At 47.5% G+C, this 22926-nt stretch overlaps 1 protein-coding gene across 2 annotated transcripts in view; it reads left to right on the top strand.

Moving 5' to 3' along the window:
* The first annotated feature begins 229 nt into the window (after positions 1-229).
* The window catches only part of SPATS2 (spermatogenesis associated serine rich 2), a 143849-nt gene continuing 121152 nt past the window's right edge, over positions 230-22926 (top strand). The window contains exons 1-2 of one of the 2 annotated variants that reach the window (XM_062203714.1): positions 230-347; positions 1064-1188. The gene's annotated coding sequence lies outside the window, so the exon portion shown is untranslated. Of the gene's footprint in view, positions 348-1060; positions 1189-22926 lie in introns of both variants that reach the window. The other variant, XM_062203715.1, reaches the window with a different exon arrangement.

Below are 22926 nucleotides of genomic sequence, written 5' to 3'. Positions count from 1 at the left end.
GCGCACGCGCTCGCGAGGGCGGGCGCCGGGCGGGGCGAGCGGCTCGAGCCCCGGCCGAGGACGGGGTCGGTGTGGATCGTCGGGCGCTCCGAGGCCCCCCAGCCGCGGCTGCGATTCGCCGCCCGCCCGCCGCCCGGCCCTGAAGGGAAGCGGGGAAGGCGGCGGTGGGGGCGGGGCGGCGTCGGGCTCTGGCGAGCCGGGGGCGGGGGAGGAGGAGGAGCGCGGCGGCCGTGGCGGCTGGGGGAGAGGAGGAGGCGGAGGATCGCCTTTCCTCAGACGCGGGAGCGTCCGGGGCGCGGAGCCCGGAACTGGGAGGACGCGGCCACTGCGGGGTCCGGCCGGGCCAGGTGAGGCTTGGGCTTGCGGTGCGGTGGCGGGGTCGGCGGGGAGCAGACCCGCGGTGCGGGGAGCGGACTCAGGGAGGGGAAGGGGGGAAGGGACAGTTGTTGGGGGTGGGGTGTGGCGAGGAGGCGCTGAGCCCTTTCGGGGGGACCCAAAGTGCCCCGAGGGTGGGAGGTGTCCGAGGTCCGTGGGGACGGGCGAAGCGCCGGGGTCCGAGTTGGGGAGTTTCCAGACAAGATCGGGAACAATGGAGTGGGGGGCTCTTTGGTGTAGAGTGTGTGCGGGGTGCCGGATTTTAAGTAACGAGAGAAGCGAGAAGAGAATGAAAGAATGGATCGTTTGGCATGTGAAGTGCTGCGAGTTGGGGGCTGCGTGGCTGTTGGAGGTCCTTGGGATTTGGGGGGGGGGGCGCTTTTTTAATGGGATTTCAGAATAAAGGCTAAAGGGGTTGTCTTGGGATTGAGGAGGGAGATGGAAGGGAAAAATGAAGAAAAGAGAGGCGGTTTGGGTTTCAGTTAAAGCAGAGAGATCCAGCCCAGGGTAGGTGATCCAGGGTCGTGTTTTTCTCCTAATTCAGTCAGGGCGATTGGGTTCTTTGAAAAAGTGCATCTTTGCCTCTGGCTTTTTCTCCTCTGCCGAAGAGTACAAGCCAGCTTTTAATACTTTGATGATCATCGGTAAAGCATTCCCTGTAAATACTTATTTCCTCTCTGTTCAGCAGGTTCCGTACGTCATTTACCTGTGGTTAATGAAGCAGGAGAGAACAGATCACCAAAAATATCTTGCTTTGATTGCGGGTGTTGGAGGGAGAACCAAGAGCTTGTTTATTTTCGGTTGGACCAAAAGGTAATGAATCGCCTTGACAAAAAATCTGAGTTGTCTGTACTTTGTTAGAATTGCAGTTTCTCACTGAGAAAATGTTCGTGTACCATCTGCTCCTAGTTTCAGACTCTCGGGAGAGAGTTGTGTCTTGATGCTGGCTTCAAATTACCAGGCTGTCTCATACCTTCCAGTGTGAATTAAGGTGATTTGAGAATATGGTGGGAAAGTATGTTTGGGGCTCTGCTTTTTGCATTGCCTCACTACTGGGCTGTCCAGACCAGATTTGGAATGGTCCTAAGTAGCAAATAGCTGATTTTGGAAAATTCAGTTACCATTATGTATTCATAAATAGCCCATGTTAAGCTTTTTGTTTGTGAGGCATGAGTTTTGCTGACTCATCTAAGTTTTCTGGGTACTCATCAGTTTATATTTCTCAGCTGAGGCTCGGATGGAAGCGTTAGGCTAGCTTATAGAGAGGTCCAGAGATGATTTTTTTCCCAGCAGTCGAAAACTGAACAAAGCAAGGAGTGAGTGTGGAGTTCTCGCTGTGATAATGTGGCTCCCTGTGGACTTTCTGTGACTAGGCAAGGTGCTGAGTTTGAAAGTTCTTTTATAATTATTTCCTCTTGTGCACAAGAAGAGATTCAATAATTTATTAAGCGCTAGTGAGTAAAGCTGGATTCAGACCCGGTTCTGTTGGACGCCCTCTTTAAAGCTTTTACTGCCTTTGCTTGTTGTCCATTCTGTTCCACCCCTATCTTGGTTGTAGGAAAGCAGCAGGAACTGGTCGAAACTTGGGTCCGATACGATAACAATGATTTACATAAAGGTTGGGTAAAGTTCTGGAAGGTTTATTGTTCCCGTGATTTAACAAGGCTGGGGTCTTGATAACAGTGCTAGCAGTGTCTTCTTGCGAAGGGAAGTACATTGAAGTTTCTGTTTAGTGTACTGAGGTAAGTGCTGTGCATACGTGGCACTCTGGTAGAAGTCAGGACAGCCAGTTGGAAGCCTAAACCAATTAGCCCTGGGAAACAATGGAAAACTGCGTAGTGTTCAGTTGCTCTCCAAGCACCTGTTGAGCCCCAGCTTGGTGCTGGCATTGCCTCTAAATATAGATAGCATCCTCTTAGGAACCAGGAGTTGAACAGCTAGAACTGAAACAGCTAGGACTGGGGAGGAGGAGCCATACTTTACTGGCCAAAACATCAGCATAGTCCCTGGAGGCTGATTGGGCTCCAGACACTGTGTAGAATGTCTAGAGGGGAAGAAATTTTCATTTGTTGTGCCTTTGGATGTATTCCAGGCAACTGAATTCATTGTACTTTTACCTGGTGAATTGGTTGGATTGTCCCTGTTTTTCAGATGAGGCTCAGAAGGGTTAAGTAATGTACACAAAGCCAGTTAACAGTGGTCATGGAGGAAGTCTGTGTATATTCTTAAATTGCTGCTTGCAGTTTTCCGCTGTAGAACCACCATATTAAAGCTGGGAACGTCACTCTTTGAGATTCACCTGGCTTGTCTTTTCCAAGTCAGACTGATTATTTGGCTTGCTGCTTTCACTGGAAACTGGAAGGAAAAGCTTGTATTTTTCTGATTTAATTGTCAGGAAGGAGAGTCCATTCATTATATTAACAGTTATATTGGGTCCAGCTGTTGTGGCATAGAGGGTTAGATCGCTGCTTAGCATGCCCGCACCCCATCTCAGGGGTGACTCAGTGTGGTTCGTGTCCCTGCTACTCTGCTTCTGGTGGAGTTTCTGGCTTTGGCCTGGCCCAACCCTGGCTGTTGCAACCATTTGGTGGGTAAACCGGAGGATGGAAGAGCTCTCTCTCTGTTGTTCTTTTCAAATAAATAAATTGTGGCATAGCTGGTAAAGCCGCCTGCAACGCTGGCATCCCATATGGGCACTGGTTCAAGTCCCCACTGGATTGGAACAATTCAGCTCCCTGTTAATGGCCTGGGAAATGCAGTGGAAGATGGCCCAAGTGTTTGTGCCCCTGCCACCCACATAGGAGACCTGGAAGAAGCTCCTGGCTCCTTCTCTCTATCTCTTTCTCTCTAACTCTTTCAAATGAATAAATAAGTAAATTATTTGAAAGAGTTACAGAAGTAACTTCTTTTTTAGATTTATTTATTTATTTGAAAGTCAGGATTACATAGAGAGAGGGAGAGACAGAGAGAGATCTTGTATCCACTGGTTTACTCCCCAAATGGCCGCAACGGCACAGACTGGGCCAGGCTGAAGCCAGGAGCTGGGAACTTCATCCAGGTCTCCCACCACTTGGGCCATTTTCTGCTGCTTTCCCAGGCACATCAACCGGTAGCTGGATTGGAAGTGGAGCAGCTGGGACTTGAACTGGTGCCCATATAGGATGCTGGCATTGCAGGCGGTGGCTTAACCTGCCGTGCCATAGCACCGGCCCCTAAAATAAACTTGTTTTACTTTTGGTTTTTCATGAAATTTTGAAGTACCCTTGTACTTCAAAAAAAAATTTTTTTTTAAATTTATTTGCTAGAGAAAGAGAGAGAGAGAGATGGAGAGAGAAATCCCATCTGCTTGTTTACTCCCCAAATGTCTTTAATGGAAGCTTAGAGTTGGAACTCAATCCAAGTCTCCCACATGAGTGGAGGGACCCAACTACCTGAGCTATTACCTGCTGCCTCCTGTTAGAATTAGCTAGGAGGGGCCGGCGCTGCGGCTCACTTGGTTAATCCTCCACCTGCTGCGCCCGCATTCCATATAGGCGCCGGGTTCTAGTCCCGGTTGCTCCTCTTCCAGGCCAGCTCTCTGCTGTGGCCCGGGAAGGCAGTGGAGGAGGGCCTGAGTGCTTGGGCCCCTGCACCCGCATGGGAGACCAGGAGAAGCACCTGGCTCCTGGCTTCAGATTGGTGCAGCGCCGGCCGTAGCGGCCATTTGGGGGGTGAACCAGCGGAAGGAAGACCTTTCTCTGTCTCTCTCACTGTCTGTAACTCTGCCTGTCAAATAAATAAATAAATAAAAGCTTAAAAAAAAAAAAAGAATTAGCTAGGAATCTGGCGTGCACATGGAATTTTTTTTTTTTTTGAAGATAATATTTATTTATTTGAAAGGCAGAGTTACAGAGAGGCAGAGGCAGAGAGAGAGAGAGAGAGGTCTTCCATCTGCTGGTTCACTCCCCAAATGACCATAATGGCTGAAGCTGAGCCAATCTGAAGCCAGGAGCTAGGAGCTTCTTCCAGGTCTCCCACGTGGGTGCAGGGGCCCAAGGACTTGGGCCATCTTCTACTGCTTTCCTAGGTACATTAGCAGGGAGCTGGATCAGAAGTGGAGCAGCCAGGACTTGAACCAGTGCCCATATGGGATGCTGGCACCAGAGGCAGAGGTTTAACCTGCTATGGCACAGTGCCAGCCCCCTGCACCTGGGATTTGAACCCGGGTTCTTTAGTATGGGATATGGGTGTCCCAGTTGGGGGTCTTAGCTGCTGTAGCAAACTCTGAGCCCTATTCTGAGATCTTGACGTTGAAGATAGGTCAGTTGTAGGCTGGCACCGTGGCTCAATAGGCTAATCCTCTGCCTGCGGCACCGGCACACCGGGTTATAGTCCCGGTTGGGGCGCTGGATTCTGTTCCGGTTGCCCCTCTTCCAGGCCAGCTCTCTGCTGTGGCCCGGGAATGCAGTGGAGGATGGCCCAAGTCCTTGGGCCCTGCACCCCATGGGAGACCAGGAGAAGCACCTGGCTCCTGCCATCGGATCAGCGTGGTGCGCCGGCCGCAGCGCGCTGGCTGCGGCGGCCACTGGGGGATGAACCAACGGCAAAGGAAGACCTTTCTCTCTGTCTCTCTCTCTCACTGTCCACTCTGCCTGTCAAAAAAAAAAAAAAAAAAAAGATCAGTCAGTTGGACTTGAGGTTGACAGTGAAGCATGACTGTTAGAAACGCTTCCTACTTCTTTTGGTTTGTTTTTAAATATTTATTTTCATTTTATTTGAAAGGCAGAGAGAGAGAGAGAGCGCGAACAAGCAGGTGAGCGATAGAGAGAGATCTTCTGTCTACTAGTTTATCCTCTAAATGCTGGCAACATCCAGGGCTGGGTGAGGTGGAATTGAGGAGTGTGGAACTTAATCCACGTCTCCCATAGAGGTGACAGGAACCCAAGTACTTGAGCTGTGTCCTGCTGCCTGTCCTGGTGCACAAAGCAAGAAGCTGAACTTGGGAGCAGAGCCAGGACTAAGTCCAGGCACTCCGACTAGGGGATGTTGTGTCCCCAGTGGTGTCATAACCAAGTGCCAAGTGCCCATCCCCTCTTCCCACTTTTCTTGAAACATCTTTGCCACAAAGGTTTGGCTATTAGTTGTTCTTGCTTAGTTAACTTTTTTTATACTGTGGTAAAATATATATAACAGAAAATTTATCATTATTTATTCTCTTAACCACTTTTATTTTTATTATTATTTTTTTTTTTGACAGGCAGAGTGGATAATGAGAGAGAGAGACAGAGAGAAAGGTCTTCATTTGCCGTTGGTTCACCCTCCAGTGGCCGCTGTGGCCGGCGCACCGCGCTGATCCGAAGCCAGGAGCCAGGTGCTTCTCCTGGTCTCCCATGCGGGTGCAGGGCCCAAGCACTTGGGCCATCCTCCACTGCACTCCCGGGCCACAGCAGAGAGCTGGCCTGGAAGAGGGGCAACCGGGATAGAATCCGGTGCTCCAACCAGGACTAGAACCTGGTGTGCCGGTGCCGCAAGGCGGAGGATTGGCCTGTTAAGCCACGGCGCCGGCCCTCTTAACCACTTTTAAATATGCAAATCAGTGGCATTAATTACATTCATATTGCTGTACAACCATTGCCACCATCCATTTTGAGAACTTTTCAATTTTCCCAAACTGAAGCTCAGTACCAGCTAAACAGTAGCTTCTCATTCTTCCTTCCTTCCCAGCTCACACCCTGGCAGCTGCCTTTCTGTTTTTGGTCTGTTATGTGACTACTGTACTTACTTAAGTGAAATCATGGAATTTTTCTTTTTTTAAAGATTTGCTTTATTTATTTGAAAGGCAGAGTGACACACAGAGAGAAAGGGAGAGATATCTTCCATCTGCTTTTTCATTCCCTAGATGACTGCACTGGCCAGTTTGGGCCAGGCTGAAGCCAGGAGCCTGGAACGCCATCCTGTCTTTCCTCGAGTACCTGGCCATCATCTGCTGCTGTCCCAGGCACATTAGCAGGCACCTGGATTGGAAGTGGAGCAGCCGGGACTCGAACTGGCACTCTAATATGGGGTGCCCAGTGTCAAAGGCTGTGGCTTAACCTGCTGTACCACAATGCTGGCTTCTAGTCACCCATGTGAGAGACCTGGATGGAGTGCCAGGCTCCTGGCTTCAGTCTGGGCCAGGGGAGTGAACCAGTATTCTCTCTATCTTGTCTTTCTCTCTACCTCTGTCACTCTGCCTTTCAATAAAATAAATCCCTAAAAAAAAAGTTTATTTGCATTTACTTGAAAGGCAGAGCAGCAGAGAGAGCGTACATGAGAGAGCATGCAGCCTTCATTGGCCACTGGTTCACTCCCCAAATGCCCACAACATCCAGGAGTGGGATAGACAGACAGAAGCCAGGAATTCTTTCTGGTTCTCCCATGTGGGTGGCAGGAGTCCAAACACTTGAGCCATGGTCTGCTGCCTCCCAGGGTGTGTTACTAGGAAGCTGGATCCAAAAGTAGAGCAGCCAGGACTTGAACCTGAGTTCGGATACAGGATACAGGATGTGAATGTCCCACGTGGAGGCTTAACCCTGCTGAGCCACAACGCCTGCCCTGGGCCTGATTACTTTTCAGAATGTTGGTGGTATTATGATGTGTTCACATGAAGATACTAACTTGGCCTTATGTATGAGGGACTCTGCTTCTTCTATTGTTAGCAGGACACTTCCAGTAGAAATGATTCAGAAGGAAATGTTTTCCCCAAATATTCATGTATCCAGTGTGAAAGTGTGATAACAGAGTGTGATACAGTGTGATGCAGAGGTTACTTTGGTCACACATGCCAGTGTGGCAGATCTTAAGAATATCATGTGTGTCTGTGAAAAATTTGTCCATAGTGTAGAGTGTTTTCAGTATCCTCTACCTTCAGTTGAAATTCAGGGTGCTTTTTTCATTTAAAAATATTTAATGTATACTATGAGCTGCTGGCTACTGCTTAACTTCTAGATCCTTTCTTCATTAATTAAAGTTTGTGTGTATGAGTCAAATATGAATATGTCAAGCAAGTGTCAACTGCCAGTAAGTGGACGCAATTCTGAAATGTTTCTAAAGGGTTGGAGCTGCAGACACTTAAGTTGCTGGATATTAAGGATAGCATTTACTATCCATGTTCACATCTACCAAGGCAGCTTGAAGAGTGGATTCCTGGATGGGTCATCTTCTGCATAAATCCTGTAATGACTGCAGGTTTTTGCATCATTCTGCTAGGTCTGGGGATATAGCCAGTAGGTTAAAGGCAACTCCTGCAGCCATTCCTCTATGACTGATTTATGGTTAGGGACAAATTGGAGGTTTTGCGGGATTTCCAGGGCTTATATAGGGATTCTTACTGATCTAAACCTTAAATAACTACTTTGGATTGCTGGGAAGAAGGAGAATTTTAGCATTACTGAATTTGTGGGATGCCTGATTACTAGCTGTGGAGTGTGTGTGTGTGTGTGTGTATTCTGTTTTTTTTTTTTTTTTTCTTTCAAGATTTATTTTATTTATTTGAAAGGCGTTGTTACAGAGAGGCAGAGGCAGAGAAAGAGAGGTCTTCTATCCACTGGTTCACTTCCCAGATGGCTACAACAGCCGGAGCTGTGCTGATCGGGAGCCAGGAGCCAGGAGCTTCTCCCACGCAGGTGCAGGGGCCCAAGGACTTGGGCCATCTTCCACTGCTTTCCCAGGCCATAGCAGAGAGCTGGATTGTAAGTGGAGCAGCTGGGACTCGAACCGGCACCCATATGGGATGTCAGCAGTGCAGATGGTGACATTGCCTGCTATGCCACAGTACTGGCCCTGTGTGTGTTCTTTAGAATTGGCTAAAGGATATTGGGATTGAGGAGAAGGAAGTTTATGATGGGCCATTATATAAGGCGTCTTCAAAAAGTTCAGGGAAATGTATACTATGAAAAAACTATCCATGGATTTCAAAATGTTTCGCACAAAAGTAAACTTGTCTTTTAATTCTGTTATCCACTAACTTTTTGAAATACCCCTATACGATTGTGTGTGAGTGAGGAGAGATAGTCAGTGTCTTCTGGAAGGTACTGCCAATGATAATACTTTTTATTGAGCTGAATAGGACTGAAGAGACCAATTTGTAAAACTGGCAGTCTTTCCTATCTTGAGTGCATGTGGTCTGTCCAGCAATAAAAGATTTGTTGCTGTTTTAAGGCTCCTTTCATTTGTAGAGCAGTACTTTTCCTTAAATTATCCACTTGGTTTCTGATTATAGCATGTCACTGTGGTTAGCCCATTGCTGGCCTCACTGTTAAATTGATTTGAAACATGGCTTAGTGTTTGGATGATGCAACTCTTCTGTTTCCCTTGTTTGGTTCTCCTCTTTTTTTTTTTTTTTTTAAAGATTTATTTTATTTATTTGAAAGAGTTGCAGAGAGAAGTAGAGCCAGAGAGAGAGGTCCTCTATCCGCTGCTTCACTCCCCAAATGACCACAACGGCCAGAGCTGAACAGATCTGAAGCCAGGAGCCAGGAGCTTCCTCTGGGTCTCCGACACAGGTGCAGGGGTCCATATACTTAGACCATCTCCCACTGCTTTCCCAGGCTACAGCAGAGAGCTGGATTTGAAGAAGAGCAGCTGGGTCTAGAACCGACGCCCATAGGATGCCAGTGTACAGGCTGTGGCTTTAACCTTCTGTGCCACAGCGCCGGCCCTGGTTCTCCTCTTAGATTTCATAGTAAATTGCCTTCATAACCTACATGCACATTCCTTTTTTTTTTTTTTTTTTAATTTTTGACAGGCAGAGTGGACAATGAGAGAGAGAGACAGAGAGAAAGGTCTTCCTTTTGCCGTTGGTTCACTCCCCAATGGCCCCCGCGGTAGGTGTGCTGCGGCCGGCGCACCGCGCTGATCCGATGGCAGGAGCCAGGTGCTTCTCCTGGTCTCCCATGGGGTGCAGGGCCCAAGCACTTGGGCCATCCTCCACTGCTTCCCCAGGCCACAGCAGAGAGCTGGATTGGAAGTGGAGCAGCCGGGTCTTGAACCAGCGCCCATATGGGATGCCAGGCCATTAACCCGCTGCACCACAGCGCCGGCCTCTATTTTATTTTTTAAAGACTTATTTTATTTATTCAAAAGGCAGAGAGAGAGAGGGAGAGAAAGAGATCTTCTATTCATGGATTCACTCCCCAAATGGCCCCAAAGTCCTAGGCTAGGTGAGGCCAAAGCCAAGAGCCCACATCTTTATCTGGTCTCTCCCCTGGGTGGCCCAAGCACTTCTGCGGCTTTCCCAGGTGTGTGAGTGAGTAGGGAGCTGGATCAGAAGTGGAGCTTCTGATATGGAATGCTGGCATACCAAGTGGTGGCTTTTAATTGCTATGCCACAATGCAAACCCTGTTATGTAGGAATTTTTTTTTTAAATTTTTTATTTTTTGACAGGCAGAGTGGACAGAGAGAGACAGAGAGAAAGGTCTTCTTTTTTGCCGTTGGTTCACCCTCCAATGGCCGCTGTGGCCGGCACACCGTGCTGATCCGAAGCCAGGAACCAGGTGCTTCTCCTGGTCTCCCATGAGGGTGCAGGGCCCAAGGATCTGGGCCATCCTCCACTGCACTCCCTGATCACAGCGGAGAGCTGGCCTGGAAGAGGGGCAACCGGGACAGAATCTGGCGCCCCGACCGGGACTAGAACCTGGTGTGCCGGCGCCGCAAGGCGGAGGATTAGCCTGTTGAGCCACGGCGCCTGCCATAGGAATTTTAAAAGTTGCTGTTTGACATTTGTTATTAGTCTGAGAGCCCTTAATCCCATGATCCTGTGAATTTGACTATGTAATATTACATAATATAATTTGGGAGAACAAGAAACAAAGCAACCACAATTGTTACTGAAAGTATGTTTGATAATCTAACCTTATGAAATAGAAAAATCTCCCCAAAAAGGAGGACTATTTGTACCTTTGTCCTGATTACTTATTACCTGAAATTCTGACATCTCAGTAATATTAGATAGAATTATTATTAGTGTTATTTATTTATTTTTTAAAGATTTTATTTATTTATTTATTTTTAAAGAGTTCACTTATTTATTTATCTGAGAGGTAGGGTTACAGACAGTGAGAGGGAGAGACAGAGAGAAAGGTCTTCCTTTGCTGGTTCACTTTCCAAATGGCTGCTATGGCCAGAGCTACACCGATCCGAATCTAGGAGCCAGGAGCTTTTTCCAGGTCTCCCACGTGGGTGCAGGGGCCCAGTGACATGGGCCATCTTCTGCTGCTTTCCCAGGCCATAGCAGAGAGCTGGACTGGAAGAGGAGCATCCGGGGACTAGAACCAGCACCCATATGGGATGCCAGTGCCTCAGACCAGGGCTTTAACCTGCTGTGCCATAGTGCCGGCCCCTATTATTATTATTTTAAAAAAATATTTATTTATTTATTTATTTGAAAGAGTTATACAGAGAGAGGAGAGGTAGAGAGAGAGGGGTCTTTCATCCGCTGGTTCACTCTCCAATTGGCAGCAATGGCTGGAGCTGCACCGATCCGAAGCCAGGAGCCAGGAGTTTCTTTTGGGTCTCCCATGTGGGTGCAGAGGCCCACAGACTTGGGCCATCTTCCACTGCTTTCCCAGGCCATAGCAGAGAGCTAGATTGTAAGTGGAGTAGCTGGGACTTGAACCGGTGCCAATATGGGATGCCAGCACTGCAGGTGGTGGCTTTATCCACTACGCCACAGTGCTGGCCCCTTAAATAGAATTATATTCAGTTTTTACATGAGTACATTTTTGCTTGGATAATAAAGCTGAGAACACATGATCCTTTCACACTCTACTGGCTAATCATTTCCATTGTGTGATAGTCTAAGTATATTATTAACTTTCTTGGCAACTGAAGTTTTTGATGCCTGGAATGGTGTTGGTTATGATCAGGGCAGTACTGATGGTATAGTTATAATATTGCCAGTATTTTTCTTTAATTTATTGTTAAAATAGAGAAGTTGTATAACATGTTAGTTAAGAGTACAAGGCATTAGTGAACAAATAGAGCTTTGGATCTGCTCTTCTGTCCCCTGCCTCTCTGGTCTTGGTCAGATTGTTTAATTTTTCTGAGCCTATTTTCTGTATCTGTATTGGGTGCTGTAGAACCTCCACTATAAAGTTGTCATGACTGTTGGATTTTTTTTTTTTTTTTTTTTAAAGAGTGGACAGTGAGAGAGAGAGACAGAGAGAAAGGTCTTCCTTTGCCGTTGGTTCACCCTCCAATGGCCGCCGCGGTTGGTGCGCTGCAGCCGGCGCACCGTGCTGATCCGAAGGCAGGAGCCCGGTGCTTCTCCTGGTCTCCAATGGGGTGCAGAGCCCAAGCACTTGGGCCATCCTCCACTGCACTCCTGGGCCTGGAAGAGGGGCAACCGGGACAGAATCCAGCGCCCCGACCTGGACTAGAACCTGTTGTGCCGGCGCCGCAAGGCAGAGGATTAACTTATTGAGCCGCGGCGCCGGCCAGATTTTTTTTTTAAAGATTTATTTTGTTCATTTGAAAGACAGAGTTAGAGAGAGAGGTAGAGACAGAGAGAGAGAACTTCCATCTGCTGGTTCACTCCCCAGATGGCCGCAACAGCTGGAGCCAGCACACGGGTACAGGGGCCTAAGGACTTGGGTCATCTTCTGCTGCTTTCCCAGGACATAGCAGAGAGCTGGACCGGAAAAGGAGCAGCCGGGACTAGAACCGGCGCCCATATGGGATGCCGGCGCTGCAGGTTGGGGCTTTAACCCGTTGCACCACAGCACCGGCCTCTGTTGGATTTTTTTTTTTAAGTGAAATTTACATAATATAAAATCGACCACTTCATGTTCGCAACCATCACTATCTGGTTCCAGAACTTTTTCATCACTCCTGAAATAGACCACATACCCATTGAACATTGACTCCCTGTTCCCACCACCCGCAGTCTGGCAATCACTAGTTTTCTTTGTTTCACTGTGCTCTAGCATGCTTTGGAAATTTTAAATAAATGGAGTCATATAACATATGACCTTTTGAGTCCTGCTTCTTTCCCTGAGCTTACTGTTGAGGTTTATCCTCATTGTAGCATATATCAGAATCTCATTTTGTTTTATAGCTGAATACTATTCCATTGTTTGGATAGATCACATTTTATTTACTTTTTATAAGATTTATTTTAGGGGACTGAAGCAACAGGTTAAGCCGTTGTGATTCTGACATCTCATATTCTAGCACCCATTCAAGTCCTGGCTGTTCCGCTTCTGATCTGGCTCCCTGCTAATGAGCCCAGGAAAGCAGCCAAAGATGGCCAAGTACTTGGACCCCTGCCACCCATGTTGGAGACCTATATGGAGCTCTAGGCTTCTGGCTTCAGCCTGGCCCAGCTCTGGCTGTTGTGGCTATCTTTAAAGAAAAAAAAAAAGATTGATTTATTTACTTGAAAGGCAGAGTTACAGAGAGAGAGGGAGAGACAGAGAATCTTTGTCCACTGGTTCACTCTTCTGATGGCCACAACAGGGGCTGAGGCCAGGAGTCAGGAGCTTCATCCAGATCTCCCACATGGGTGGCAGGAGCCCAAGCACTTGGGCCATCTTTGGCTGCTTTCCCAGGCCATTAGCAGTGAGCTGGATTGGAAGTGGAGCAGCCAGGACATGAACTGCCGCCCATATGGGATGCCAGTGGTGGCTTAACATGCCATGCCACAATGCTGTCCCCAAATAAATAAATCTTTAAGAAAACTTATTTGGAAATAATTTTAGACTTGCTGAAAAGTAAAGACAGTACAGAAAGCTCCCATATGCTATTCCTTAGCTTTTCCTAATGCTAACATCTTTTATAGCCATAGTGCATTTATCAGAACTAAAAAGTTAACACTGGTGTCATACTTTATCTGGATTTTTCCCACTTTCCCCACTAATGTTCTGAAATTTTCAGAATCCACCGTATCTCTTTAGTCTCTTTCAGTCTATGACAGTTTGTCAGTCTTTTCCTTCCTTCCTTTTTTTTTTTTTTTTTTTTATTATCTAGATACTTAAATAATATGGGGTGGTGTTTTGTAGGCTATTTTTCAGTATGATAGGTTTGTGTGTGTGTTTTAAGATTTATTTATTTATTTGAAAGTCAGAAGCTGGCACTGTGGCATAGGGGGTAAGGTCGTTGCCTGCAGTTCAAGTCCTAGCTGCTCCACTACTGATCCAGCTCTCTGCTATAGCGTGGGAAATCAGTGGAAGATGGCCCAAGTCCTTGGGCCCCTGCACCTGCGTGGGAGACCCGGAAGAAGCTCCTGGCTCCTGGCTTCAGATCTGCACAGCTCCAGCTATTGTGGCCAATTGAGTGAACTAGCAGATGGAAGACCTCTCTCTCTCTCTCTCTCTCTCTCTCTCTTTGCCTTTCCTCTGTGTAAATCTGACTTTCAAAAAAAAAAAAAAAGATCTTAAAAAAAAAGCAATTAAGCAGTATCTATATTCAAAACAAACAAACAAAAAAGAAAGGGTGACGGGGAGAAAGGGAGAGATTTTCCATCCCCTGGTTCATTCTGCAGTGGTAACATCCAGATCTGGGCCAGGCTGAAGCCAGGAGCCAGAAACTCTCTCCTGATCTCCCACGTGGGTAGTAGGGGCTCAAGTACTTGGGTCATCTTCTGTTGCCTTCCTAGGTACCTTAGCAGGAAGCTCGATCTGAAGCAGAGTGGCTGGTACTTGAACCAGCATGTTGATGTGAAATGCTGGCATCACAAGCAGCAGCCTAACCTGCTCCATGATATCAGTCCCTGATGATAAGTTTTGACTGATAACTTTCTCATGATCAGACTGAGATGGTGGATTTTTTTTTTTAAAGATTTATTTACTTAGTTGAAAGAGTTATATATATAGAGGGAAAGACACATATACACAGATCTTCTGTCCACTGGTTCTCTTCCCAGATGGTCACTACAGCCAAGGCTAGGCCAGGCTGGAGCTAGGAACCTGGAGCTTCTTCAAGTCTTCCAAGCTGGAACCCAAGTGCTTGGGTCATCTTTCACTGCTTTTCCAGGCACATTAGCAAGGAGCTGGATTAGAAGTGGAGTAGCTGGGACTTGAACCGACACCTGTATGGGATGCTGGCATGACAGGCAGTAGCATTACCTTCTGTGCCAGAGTGTTGGCCCTGAGGCTGTAGTGTGTGTGTGTGTGTGTGTGTTTTGACAGGCAGAGTTAGACAGTGAGAGAGAGAGACAGAGAGAAAGGTCTTCCTTTTTCCGTTGGTTCACCCCCCCTCCCCCAGATGGCTGCTATGGCCGGCGCGCGCTGCGCTGATCTGAAGCCAGGAGCCAGGTGCTTCCTCCTGGTCTCCCATGCAGGTGCAGGGCCCAAGCACTTGGGCCATCCTCCACTGCCTTCCTGGGCCACAGCAGAGAGCTGTCCTGGAAGAGGAGCAACCAGGACAGAATCTGGCACTCCAACTGGGACTAGAACCCGGTGTGCTGGCGCCGCAGGTGGAGGATTAGCCTAGTGAGCCGCGGCACCAGCCGAGACTAGATTTTTAAGAATACCATAGAGGTGATGTGCTCTTTACAGCCTGTCATATCAGGTAATGGGTGTTGTCAATATCCCTTGTGACTGGTTATGTTGACTTTGATTTTAAGTGTTGTCTGCCAGCTCTCTTCATTGCAGAATTTCTACTTTTCTTTCTTTTTCTTTTTTTAAGATTTAATTATTTGAGGCTGGCGCCGTGGCTTAACAGGCTAATTGTCCACCTTGCGGCGCCGGCACACCGGGTTCTAGTCCCGGTCCGGGTGCCAGATTCTATCCCGGTTGCCCCTCTTCCAGGCCAGCTCTCTGCTATGGCCCGGGAGTGCAGTGGAGGATGGCCCAGGTCCTTGGGCCCTGTACCCTCGTGGGAGACCAGGAGAAGCACCTGGCTCCTGGCTTCGGATCAGCGAGATGCGCCCGCCGCAGTGCGCAGGCTGCAGTGGCCATTGGAGGGTGAACCAACGGCAAAGGAAGACCTTTCTCTCTGTCTCTCTCTCACTATCCACTCTGCCTGAAATTAAAAAAAAAAAAAAAGATTTATTTATTTGAAAGGCAGAGTTACAGAAAGTCAGAAGCAGAGAGAGAGAGAGAGAGAGAGAGAGAGAGAGAGAGGCCTCCATCCTCTGGTTCACTCTCCAAATGGCTTCAAGGGCTGGAGCTATGCAGATCCAAACAGGAGCCAGGAGCCTCTTCTGGGTCTTCCACATGGGTGCAGGGGCCCAAAGACTTGAGCCATCTTCCACTGCTTTCTCAGGCCACAGCAGAGAGCTGGATTGGTAGTGGAGCAGCTAAGACATGAACCTGCACCCAAATGGGATGCTGGCACTGCAGGTATCGGCTTTACCCGCTACACCACAGTGCCGGCCCCTCTACTTTTCTATAATCTGTTTCTTTCTTTCTTTTAATATTTATTTATTTATTTATTTATTTGAGAGAGAGAGAGAGAGAGAGAGATTTCTTCCTCTTGTTCACTCCCAAAATAGCCTTAGTGGCCGGAGCGGGGCCGATCCAACACTAGGAGCCAAGAGCTTCTTCGGGGTCTCCCACATGGGTATAGGGAGCCAAGTACTTGGGCTATCTTCTACTGCTTTCCCAGGTTCTTAAGCAGGGAGCTGGATCAGAAGTGGATCAGTGAGGACTCGAACTGTTGCCCATATGGGATGCTGGTGCTGCAGCATCCCAATCTGTCTTAAAAAGTTAGCTACGAAATCCAGCTCCGCTCCCTGAAGGGAGATGTATCAAAGGATTTATGGGTATATGTTAAAGCCACTATAGTAATTAGTAAATATTTTGTGGAGAGATTTTGAAGCTATGAAAATACAGTGTTTTTCCTTAAAAATTCCACCCATTAATTTTTTTTTTTGACAGAGTTAGTGAGAGAGCGAGAGCGAGAGAGAGAGAGAGAGAGAAAGGTCTTCCTTTTTCCGTTGGTTCACCCCCCAAATGGCCGCTAGGGCTGGCGCGCTGCATCGATCTGAAGCCAGGAACCAAGTGCTTCCTTCTGGTCTCCCATGCGTCCACCCATTAATTTTAACATTCATCAGTGGATCATACTGTAGCAGTTAACTTGGTGTTCTAATGGTAGTTTCCTATTTCTCTTAATATTTCTTTCTTTATTAATCGAAATGATTCTGTAAGGAGAGTTGTATATTCTCCCTCATTTAAAATTTTTATTTATTTGCATGACAGAGAGACAGTAGGATACAAAGAAAGCACCCATCTGATATTCATTCCCTAAATGCCCACAACAGCCAGGGCTGTGCTGAGCTGAAGCTGGGAGCCAGGAACTCAATCCAGGTCTCCCACTGGGGTGGCAGGGGCCTGCTGGTATTTGAGATTGGGACTAGACCCAGGACAGGAATCCTCGCACTCCGATGTGGGGAGCAGAATGTGAACTTCTAGGCCAAATGTCTGTTCGTCATTTATTTTATTTAGCAGTTTATTTGCATCAATATGGACTAATGGGTATTTATTTTATTCTTTGAGTCATAATGTTTTCTGTTTTGTTGTTCATCAGATTAGAAAAAAGAAAAGCCTACCAATTTGAACTCCTACCAGTAGATAATGAACTTATGTGCTCACTAACGTTGACTTAACTGTGAATTAAAATACTTTTATTTTCCCTGACTAGATATCAGGCTGAGTTTGGCTTATATGTTTTTGGACTATTTGTATGTTTTTGATAATTACCTTTTCATATACTTTGACCATTATTTAGTTGTTATTTTTCTTTTGTTTTATAGAAATTTTTTTATGCTGTTTAATTTTTTTTTTTTTTTGACAGGCAGAGTTAGTGAGAGAGAGAGACAGAGAGAAAGGTCTTCCTTCTGTTGGTTCACCCCCCAAATGGCCACTACGGCTGGCACGCTGCGCCAATCCGAAGCCAGGAGCCAGGTGCTTCCTCCTGGTCTCCCATGTGAGCACAGGGCCCAAGGACTTGGGCCATCCTCCACTGCCTTCCCGGGCCACAGCAGAGAGCTGGACTGGAAGAGGAGCAACCGGGACAGAATCCAGCGCCCCAACCGAGACTAGAACCCGGGGTGCCGGCGCTGCAGGTGGAGGATTAGCCTAGTGAGTCGCAGTACCGGCCTGTTTAATTTTTTTTTAACCTTTGGGCAGATGATATTTTTTCTTCCCTTTTTAAAATTGGGGAAGTAGTGGCCGGTGCTGTGGCTCAACAGGCTAATCGTCCACCTTGCGGCGCCGGCACACCAGGTTCTAGTCCTGGTCGGGGCGCCGGATTCTGTCCCGGTTGCCCCTCTTCCAGGCCAGCTCTCTGCTGTGGCCCGGGAAGGCAGTGGAGGATGGCCCAAGTCCTTGGGCCCTGTACCCTCATGGGAGACCAGGAGAAGCACCTGGCTCCTGGCTTCAGATCAGTGCGGTCGCTGGCTGCAGCGCGCCAGCCGCGGCGGCCATTGGAGGGTGAACCAACGGCAAAGGAAGACCTTTCTCTCTGTCTCTCTCTCTCTCACTGTCCACTCTGCCTGTCAAAAATAAAAAATAAAAAAATAAATTGGGGAAGTAGTATGCTTATTGTAAAACATAAGTGTTAAGTGAAAGTGTCCTAGGTCCTGTGCTGTGGTGTAGTATAGGCATCTCATATGGGTGCCGGTTTGAGTCCCAGCTCCTCTACTTCCAATCCAGCTCTCTGCTATGGCCTGGGAAAGCAGTGGAAGATGGCCCAAGTCCTTGGGCGCCTGCACCCATGTAGGAGACCTGGGAGAGGCTCCAGGTTCTTGGCTTCAGATGAGTCTGGCTCTGGCCATTGTGACCATTTGGGGAATGAACCAGTGGACCTAAGACCTCTCTTTCTTCTCTTTCTGCCTCTGCCTCTGCAACTCTACCTTTAAAATAAATAAATCTGGCCGGCGCCGCGGCTCACTAGGCTAATCCTCCGCCTTGCGGCGCCGGCACACCGGGTTCTAGTCCCGGTCGGGGCACCGATCCTGTCCTGGTTGCCCCTCTTCCAGGCCAGCTCTCTGCTGTGGCTAGGGAGTGCAGTGGAGGATGGCCCAAGTCCTTGGGCCCTGTACCCTCATGGGAGACCAGGAGAAGCACCTGGCTCCTGGCTTCAGATCAGTGCGGTCGCTGACTGCAGCGCGCCAGCCGCGGCGGCCATTGGAGGGTGAACCAACGGCAAAGGAAGACCTTTCTCTCTGTCTCTCTCTCTCACTATCCACTCTGCCTGTCAAAAAAAAAAAAAAAATTTTTTTTTTTTTTAAAGAGAGAAAATGTTCCCACCCTTAAGTCCCATTCCCTGTACAGGCCAATGGATTGGTATTTTTCTTTCCAGAACTTCTGGATAGGTGTACAAACAATTATGTTTGGGTTTGTAGGTGCATACATGTGTCTTATATAAATATAAAAGCATATATAAATATGCTTTTTGATAAAAATAGGATCATATAATATTAGTTTCACAATATTTGCTTTTTTTGTTTTTTTAAAGATTTATTTATTTATTTATTTGAAAGAATCACAGAGCGAGAGGGAGAGAGAGAGAGAGAAAAAAAAAAAAAACCTCCCATCTGCTGATTCACTCCCCAGTGGCTGCAACTGCCAGGCTGCCAGGCCTGGGCCCAGACCAGGCCGAAACTAGGAACCTGGAGCTTCTTCCGGGTCTCCCACATGAGTGCAGGGGCCCATGCGCTTGGACCATCTTCCACTGCTTTCTCAGTTGCATTAGCAGGGAGTTGGATCGGAAGTGGAGCAACTGAGACTTTTTTTTTTCCAAGATTTATTTTGTTTAAAAAGTAGAGTTACAGAGAGAGGAGGAGAGGTAGAAATCTTCCATCCCCTGGTTTATTCCCCAAATGGCCACAACAGCCAGGGGCTGGGCCAGGCCAGAGCCAGAACCCTCCTCCAGGTCTCCCACATGGTTACAGGAGCTCAAACACTTGTGCTGTCTTCTCCAGCTTTGCCAGGTGCATCAGCAGCAAGTTGGATTGGAAATGGTGATGGCCCAACCCATTATGCCACAGTGCCAGACCCAGCCTGAAAATCCTTGCCTGAATGCAGCCTACATTCTAGTGGGGAAAGGCAAATTTTAAATAAGACTGAAATATTTAGTACTTCAGGGTGATAACTAGTATTGTTATACAATAAGAAGAAGCCCAGAATAAAAAAAATTATGTATATAAGAAAGAAAAAGGGGGACTGTGTGAAGATGTAACTGTGTGTGTGTATGTGAGAGAGAGAGAGAGAGAGACATAGATACAGACATAGACACATAAGCAGAGGCCTTGCTGAGAATGTAATATTTGAGCAAAGATCTAAAAGTCATTTTTGATTCCTTTCTCTTTCTTGTACCCTACATTAATTGTGCTTCCAATTCGTGTTCATTTCATCTTCAAAATATATGTCAAACCCATTCATCCAGTAGGTGGATTGGTTTGGCAGTGAGAGTTTGTGAAGGTTCTCTTCTGATTGTTTTAATATTCATAGAGAGTTAGGAAGCAGAATGGTCAACTGAGGGTGAGGGTAGGGAGGAGGCAATGGAAGTTTGGAGAGAGAAGATGGGAAGTTGTTGTTGGGGAGAATGGAAGAGTGGCTGCTCTAGAGAAACAACGTATGATTGCCAGTGGCATTAAGGACCCTTTGAGGTTTGCGGTGGTGAAATTAAAGTGAGATCAATCAGTATTTTTTTTTCCTTCCAGCACTTTCAGCTGCAGGAGTGTATAGAGTGTTCTAAGGAGAGAGGAGTTTTGTCAAAGTGGTAGAACAAGGCATGAGGTATGAAGGGAATGGAAGGTGCATGCAAGGGAGTGATTGTAATATACTGTGGAACTGAACCAGAGAAGAGGGGAGGGAAGACAGGAAGAGGCCAAGAGAAGGTGGAAAGACAGTGGAGTCAGCAGATTGAAAGGCCTTGGTGGGATCAAAAGCTGGTGGGGTCTGGGTACATGAGGACTGAGCTACAACGAGGGTAGGTCATTGGCAAGCAGTAGGATACAGGTCTTGAGATTGTGGAGGCACGATCATGGGCTGAGTGGATGAAGGACGAGATCACTGGAGGTGAGAACTTCCAAGAACAGAGACAGGAATTCAGAGGAGTAGGGTGTTGGGAAGATTACCTCTTAGAGACCACGCTAAGCCAGGTGGTCATGTTCTTGTAGGATCTTTAAGGCAGAACAGTTTTCTAGGGAAGGAGGAGAAAGACTGATCTGGAAGCCTCGTGAGAAACAGGGAGGACACTTGCCTCTCTCCCAGGCCGTCAGGGGTGGAGGAAGATAACTTTTACGATTTTAGGGCTGGGAGGAGAATATGGTGTCAGGAGAACCTGGTTTCACTGAAAGCAAAATGTTGAAGGGAATGTTGAAAATGTTGAACACATAGGTCACTGTGGAAGGGCTTCAGCATTTGGAGAGAGGAGAGTGACGCATGGAGAGAGAGCCAGCAATCTGCTTAACTTGGGAGAGGAGTATGTGGGAGGTGAGAACCTGGGGATCTGGGCTGTTCTTTTACTTATTTTTTGTCATTTTTGATTTATCTATTTGGAAGGCAGAGAGACAGAGACAGAAAGATCTCCCATCTGCTGGTTCAGTCTTCAAACACCCCCAGTAGCTGGGTCTGGGCCAGGCAAAGCCAGAAACCAGGAACTACATCTGGGTCTTCGACATGGGTGCCAGGGACCCAAGTACTTCAGCCATCATCTGCTGCCTTCAATGGTGTGCTTTAGCAGGAAGTTGGAATCCAAGCAGAGCTGGTCTTGAACCTGGGCAGTCCAGTATGGGATGTGGGTATTCCAAGCATCATCTTAACCCTGTGCCGAATGTCCACCATTGAGGCTTCTTTTCATGGACAGCATAAACAGCTAAGGAACAGAAAGAGTTTATGCCTGGTGGAGGGTAGGCAGTTGCTAGGGGTGAGATTGTGACTGTTGGGAAGGAAGAAAGGGCATTCTCACTCCAAGTACCTGGATACCTTTCTAAGTATCTATCCATGGTGGGAAGGTCTCACTCCAGGTACAAGGACTTTGCTCTTGATGAATTCCATAGACTGTTTGATAGCCATATATATTGTATTTGTTTGAAAGGTAGAGTGACAGAGAGGGAGAAATAGAGGGAGAGAGAGATCTTCCATTTGATGGTTCATGCCCCAAATGACTGCAACAACCAGGGCTGGGCCAGGCTTAAGCCAGGAGCTAGCGATTCCATCTGGATCTCCCATGTGGGTGGCAGGGGCTCAGATACTTGGGCCATCTGCTGCTTTCCCAAGTGCATTAGCAGGGAGCTGGATCAGAAGCAGAAGAGTGAGGACTCAAACTGTTGCTACAATACAGATTGCTGGCATTGCAGGTAGCAGTATAACCTGTTGAACTACAATGCCAGCCCCAATGGATACTATCGATGAGGTTTCTTTCATTACAAGTTAATATTTGTGTCATATACTTTCTCTTAAACCATCCTTTTAATTTTATTATTATTTTATTATTTGAAGGGCAGAGGTACACAGAGAGACAGAGAAAGAGACTTCTATCACTGGTTCACTCCCCAAATGGCTGCAACAGCTGAGGCTGGGCCACGCTGAAGCCAGGAGCCAGGATCTTCTTCTGGGTCTCCCATGTTTGTGAAAGCATCTTCTGCTGCTTTCCCAGGCACATCAGAAGGGAGCTGGAACAGAGCTGGTGCCCATATAGGATACTGGCACTGCAGGCAGCACCTTAGCCTGCTTTGCCCCAGCACCGGCTCCCATCCTTTTAATTTTCAACTCTTCTGGCTTCTTTTGCTGTTAAGTGTATCTTAGTTGTACATTGTTGGATTAAACATATTAATCTGATAGCATGTCTTTTGATATGTTTACTTTTCTTTTTTCTTTTTTTTTTTTTTTGACAGGCAGAGTTAGACAGAGAGAGACAGACAGAGAAAAAGGTCTTCCTTTTCCGTTGGTTCACCTCCAAAATGGCTGCTACGGCCAGCGCGTTGTGCTGATCCGAAGCCAGGAGCCAGGTGCTTCCTCCTGGTCTCCCATGCGAGTGCAGGGCCCAAGGACCTGGGCCATCCTCCACTGCACTCCCAGGCCACAGCAGAGAGCTGGACTGGAAGAGGGGCAATCAGGTCAGAATCTGGTGCCCTAACCGGGACTAGAACCCGGGTGCTGGCGCCGCAAGGCGGAGGATTAGCCTAGTGAGCTGCAGCGCGGGCCTGATATGTTTACTTTTCATATTTAATGTGATTACTGGTACATGTAGAGTTGTTCTGCCATTCTAATTTGTACTTTTTAAAAAATTATTTATTTACTTGAAAGGTAGGCTGACAGAGGAAGAGTCAGATCTTCCATCTGCTGGTTCACTCCCTAAGTGTCCACAATGGCTAGGGTTGGTCCAGGCCGAAGCCAGGAGCTTGGAATTCTATCCACATCTCCCCTAGGGGTGGCAGGAGCCACTTGGTCCGTCTTCCACTGCCTTCCCAGGCCCATTAGTCAGGAAGCTGGATTGGAGGATGAGCAGCCTGGGTTTGAACCCATGCTCTGATTTGGGATGCCGGCATCACACATAGCAGCTTAATCCGCAGCACCACAATGCTGTCCTCAGTTCATACTTTTTTTTAAAAAAAGCAGACTGTTTGCTCTCTGTTATGTATA

This window comes from Lepus europaeus, chromosome 10, assembly GCF_033115175.1.
Source record: "Lepus europaeus isolate LE1 chromosome 10, mLepTim1.pri, whole genome shotgun sequence".
NCBI lineage: Eukaryota > Metazoa > Chordata > Mammalia > Lagomorpha > Leporidae > Lepus > Lepus europaeus.
The sequence above is the reverse complement of the archived record's forward strand: the minus strand, read 5'-3'. Positions and strand labels throughout refer to the sequence as shown.